A 6,000-nucleotide genomic window follows, 5' to 3' on the forward strand; every position below is an offset into this window, starting at 1 on the left:
AACAAATTTCCCCTTTTTGATGATGACAAACTCTGTGCTTTTCACTCACTTAGGTCCTGTAAGAATTGAGCTTATTCATCAATACAAAATTTAGAAAAATTCACTTATCATCAAGGACCAGGTTAATTAGGTTATAACATCACATATTCAGAATATGTAAAGCACAACATCTCCTCCCCATTTTGGCATCATCGAAAAGTTGCATAAACAAAATGTGAGTCCCAGATTTTAGTAAGTACTCATGGCCACTGGAAAAACTGCAAGTGCAATCATGGATTAATCATTAGTGATTAGGTAAATATATTTAAACTATCAAGGAAATAGTAACAGTCAACAAGAGCAAAACATTAGATATCATTGATAGAAGATATATTGCTACCACAATCCACAAACAAAAAGAAAAAATATTCAAAGCATGAGCAAAAAGAAAGAGAAATCCCTAATCTGGGTCACTGATGGTACTAGACAGGTTCAGGAGATAAAGGCTAGAATTCCTAAGGGTTGGGGGAGCTAGAGGGTTGGTTTTGGGCTTGGAGAAGATTCAGCATATTATGAAGAATCCCATCATTCTTCTCATTTTCCTTGGTAAGCTCAGTTCAGAGAGCATCCCTCTCAGATTCAACCTCTGCTAAGCGAGCCTTCAACCTAGCTATCTCAACATCCTTGGCCTCACTTTCCTGAACTAAAGCCTTGACTTTACTGTTGATATGTGTCTTCTTGGATGAACCAGGTTCATTTGGAATGACATTGACTAGATAGTCACAAGAAATAAGAGTATTAATGCCAAAGTATAGGGATGTCAATGGTTCGGTTCGGCCGGTTATTTTATAAAATTTGTACCATACCAATTTTTCGGTTATTTTGTTATATATAACCAAAATTAGACTTTTTGAAACCGTCCCAATCATGTCAGTTTCTCTTCGGTATCGGTACGGTTCGGTAAATTTTCGGTATTTTTTTTAATATCATGTAAAAGTCACTAGTAGAAGTAGAGTGCAATAACATACGTACTTTTATATGACTTAGTAAAACTCTCTAGATATTTTTACAGTTTAAAAGGTGATGAATTAAGAAAATATGAAAGATGACCAGAGTATAGATCCATCAACTATTCTGCATCAACGTAAAAAAACCTAAGCAAATATAAAAATAATATAAATCGCATGAGTGGAAAAATATTAACTAAGTTGAGATTCAAGAATAAAGTCTATAGAAGATTAAATATTCAAAAAGATAAATCAAAATAATACGAAAGGAAACATATTCAATATATTGTAGTTTGCTACTCATAATCGCTATAATAGCTTGTGTCTTGCTAGTGAACATGCTGGAAATAATTTAGTATCAATATGAGTAGCATAATAGGTTTGAGAATTAAGATTTTGAGTTAATTACTTGTTGGCTTGTAACTGTTTCTTAATTCCAAGGCCCAAGAAAAAATTTAATGCTTTATTATTTTTAAACTTAATATATAAATATATTGTTCACATTTTAAATTTATTCGGTACGGTTCGGTATTTTTTTGGTTTATTTTCATAAAATAAAAAACTTACCTTGATTATTGGTACGGTTATAGATTTATATAAAAACCTATGGTTTTATTAAAAAGAACCTAAAATTCGGTACGGTGCGGTTCAGTCTGTTTAGTCAGTTTTTAAATATCCATTGACACCCCTACCAAAGTAGTCCTTGCTTGTGGACATTTCCCACTTCTTCAGAGGCACTTTGCACCGATCCAGAACAGTAGTTAGAATAAATCCATAGGGGGTGGAATGGGCCTTGGAGCCATTGATGACCCTGTTCAGTAGTTTGATAATGAATGCAGGCCAGTTGATTTACATTCCACTTTCAAGGCACTCCATCAGAACTAAGTCCATATAGTTAGAAATGTGCCTTCTTTCCTGCTCAGGCGGTATGCACTTGTTGACAAACTCAAAAAGGACTTTGTGTTGTGGATTCCTTTCACTCTTGTGCACAAACTTGGCCTCATTAACTTCTTCAACAACACAAAATCTCCTAGTAATTTCAAGAGCAGGAGGAAGGGAATCCAGATTTGGCCATCTTTGCCTAGTGTAGTCATCACATCCCTCAGTAGGAATGTCAAGAATCTCTCCCAGTTTCTCTGCATCAAAAGTCACTTGAACTCCCTTTACTTGGCTGGTGACTCTACCATCTTTGACCTCGGCATTTGCCATGAATTCAATGATCTCATTCCTGGCTAGCCTTCCATCTATCTGAAGGACCATGTCCTTCCAGCCCTAAACAGCTAGGGCATCAACCAAACGAACCATTCCTAGTTCCACTAAGTCCTTCAGCAATCTTCCCTTCAAAATATTTCTTTTGCCAAACTTGGCCAGCTTGTCTTGTTCACCATCAGACTCACTTTCTTCTTCACCACTCCATTCCTCATCTTCAGAAAGTCTAACTTGTTTGTTTTTCACTGCAGACCTTGTCTTCTTGGACAATGAAGGTTCATCAGCCTTAGACACAGATGAAGACTTCTTGGAAGAAGTCTTGGTCTTTTTGGGTTTGGGGGTCTGAACCTCCATTGTTGTATGGTCCTCCTGATGAACCTGTTCCATCTCCTCAACATCAACAGCTTTAGAGGACTCTGCAACCTTGCCTTTTCCTTTATCCATCCTCTTCTTTTTACTTTCAGCCAAAGCTTTTTGTAGTTCACTTTTTCTCTATTTCACCCTACTTATTGTGTCTCTTCCCTTTGGCAAGAGAATTTTAGTAGTTGTTGGGGAGGAAGCCTTTCATTTCTTGGAGGGTTTTGCAACACTGAGGGCTTTTGGTGTTGGAGTTCTCCTTTTCTTTGGATCATAACTGGCACCTACAGTGATGACCTTTTGGGTTATCACTTGTTTTGGAAATAGACTATGTGTTTCGAGACCTTAAAACCTCCTTTTTGTCTCACCTCTATTTGTGTGCACAGTCCGGGCGTGTATCCGGGAAGCCATTATGTCAAAATCTGTGAAAAATGATAAATTTTGCTTTTAAAATGAATTTAAGTTGACTTCGATCAACATTTTGGGTAAATGGACCCGAACCCGTGATTTGACGGTCCTAGAGGGTTCGTAGGAAAATATGGGACTTGGGCATGTGCCCGGAATTGAATTCCGAGGTTCCAAGCCCGAGAAATAAATTTTTAAAGAAAATTGTTTAACTGAAATTATAAGAGTTTTTAGAAACTTGGATGTGTTTGAATTTGATGGTATCAGGCCCATATTTTTGTTTTGGATCCCGGTACAGGTCTTATATGGTATTTAAGTTGAGTCTGTAAAATTTAGTAAGAAACGGACTTGATATGACGTGAATCAGACCATCGGTTTTTAAAAATAGAACTTAAGAGTTCATGAGATTTTTCTTTGATTTTGATGCTAAATTCATAGTTATTGATGTTATTTTGATGATTTGTTCGCACGAGCAAGTCCGTATGATGTTTTTGGACTTGCGTGCATGTTTAGTTTGTAGCCTCGAGGGCTCGGGTGAGTTTTGGATAGGCCACAGTGTGTTTTGAACTTAGAAAAAACTGTTGTGTGTTGCAGGTCTGCAGGCTTCGCAATTGCGAGCTCGTATTTGTGAACACCCATCGTATTTGCGAAGACTCGTCTGGGTAGGGAACCTTCGCAATTGAGAAGCTTATGTCGCAATTGCGATCTTAGCAAGCATCACATTTAACAATGGTTCGCATTTGCGAAGAAAGCAGAGATAGGCATCCTTCGCAATTGCGAAGCTTTTAACGCAATTGCAAGTTCGCATTTGCGAACATATCATCACAATTGCGATATCTGCGCCTGTGTAAATCATAACTTAGCCGAAAATTTCTCATTTTTCAAACTCTCTCAAACCTAAATCATCTTTGGGTGATTTGTCAAAGGCAACTACTCTTCCAAATCTTTAGTAAGTCATTTCTAACTCATTTATTTCAATATAATCCATCTTTTTACATGATTTCAACACAAAAGCAAGGATTTTCATGGGGAAAATTGGGTGTTTTGGGTAGAACTTAAGTTTTATAAATTTTGGGGATTTGGACCTCGATTTGAGGTCCGATTTCAAAACAAATTATATATTTGGGTTTGTGGATGAATGGGTAATCGTATTTTGGTTCAAACCTCGGGTTTTGACCATGTGGGCCCGGGGGTTAATTTTTGACTTCTTGGGAATTTTTTTATAAAACCTATTTTTATACATTAGAATTGATTCATTTAGCATTTATTGATATCGTTAAGTAAATTGTGGCTAGATACAAGCGAATTGGTGGTGGAAACAATAGGTAAACCGATAGTTGAGGCTTAATTGTGTTCGTGGCTTTGAGGTAAGTGTTTGGTCTAACCTTAGCTTGAGGGATTAGGAATTGTGTCTTATTTGGGATCGGGTTGCATGTCTGCAACAAAAAAGAAATGAAAGTGAATAATGTGTTTGTTTTCTTATTCTTGTTGTCAATTGAATTTTGTTTTCTTTACATTTCTCTTTAGGTATTCTGTTGTTATCTGATACTCCCCGCAGTATGCTTTCCCCCTCCCATCTTTAACTGTAAATATATGCTTTTATTTTTCTGTTGTATATGATTTAACTACATAGGTTTATTTGGTAGTCTGGTCCTAGCCTCATCACTACTTCGCCGAGGTTAGGCTAGGCACTTACCAGCACATGAGGTCGGTTATGCTAATACTACACTCCACATTTGTGCAGATCCCGATGCTGCAGCTTTTGGACCGCATTGAGGTTGCTGCCTTCAGTCCAACAGGCGATCCGAGGTAGTCCTGCAGGCGTCCGCAGGCCTTTGCGTCTCCTTCTATCTTTTCATTCTGTTTCTTTTACGTATTTCAGAGACATCTTTGTATTTATCTTTTAGACCTCTATTTGTAGTATTCATAGATAGTCCGTGACTTTGTGATACCAAATTCTGGGTAGTGTTGTATTTCGGATTCATGTAACAATGTTTGGTTAAACCATTAAGTTTTCGTCTTCCATATTTCTGGTTATTTTAATTATTCTGCTGTTTGATAACCTATTATATTGAACTGTTGAAAATTCTTAATAAAAAGGGTAATGAATTTATAACACTCGGCTTGCCTAGCTTTCATGAGTAGGCGCCATCACGACTCTCGAGGGTGGAAAATCCGGGTCGTGACAAGTTGGTATCAGAGCTCTAGGTTACTTAGGTCTCACAATTTATGGACAAGCTTAATAGAGTCTGAGGGATAGGTACAAAAGCGTCTGCATTTATCCCTAGAGGCTATAGAGTTAGGAAAAACTTCAAATGTATTCTTTCCTGTCGTGCAGTTTTGTTTCTCAATGCTAATCGAATTTCTACTCTGTTCTTTCATAGATGGCGAGAACACGCGCTTCCTTATCCACTAATCAACAGCCCTATCCCCCAACAACAACTCCCACAAGGGGCAGAGGGTGAGGCTGAGGTCGTGCTAGAGGCCGAGGCAGGGGTAGAGCTCAGCCCAGAGCAGCAACACTAGCGGCGGAGCCTCAGGTTGAGTTTGATGATGAGGTTCCGGCCCAAGCAGTTCCGGTAGGCCCAGCTCAGGTCCTAGAGGGGTTCATTGCTACCCTAGTGCTCCAGGATGCTCTGGTTTGTCTAGTGGGCCTTATGGAGAGTGTCACCCGGGCATGCTTACTTCCTGTAGCACCAACCGTCTCTTAGGTTGGGGGAGGAGCATAGAATCCCGCTACCCGCACTCTAGAGCAGATGGCTCATTAGTTTCAGACTCCAGCAGCTCAGTCAGCTGGAGCAGTTCAGCAGGGTGTGGTATCTTAGACCGGTGATGGAGCAGTTATGTCTGCTGATGCCTTGTGGAGATTAGACAGGTTTACCAAGCTCTTCACTACCACTTTCAGCGGTGCATCTTTTGAGGATCCCTAGGATTATTTAGACAGTTGTTATGAGGTTCTCAGGAACATAGGGATAGTGGAGACCAATGGGGTCGACTTTGCTGCTTTTCGCTCGTCGGGATTCGCCAAGACTTGGTGGAGAGA

This window comes from Nicotiana sylvestris, chromosome 11 (genome assembly GCF_000393655.2).
Source record: "Nicotiana sylvestris chromosome 11, ASM39365v2, whole genome shotgun sequence".
NCBI lineage: Eukaryota > Viridiplantae > Streptophyta > Magnoliopsida > Solanales > Solanaceae > Nicotiana > Nicotiana sylvestris.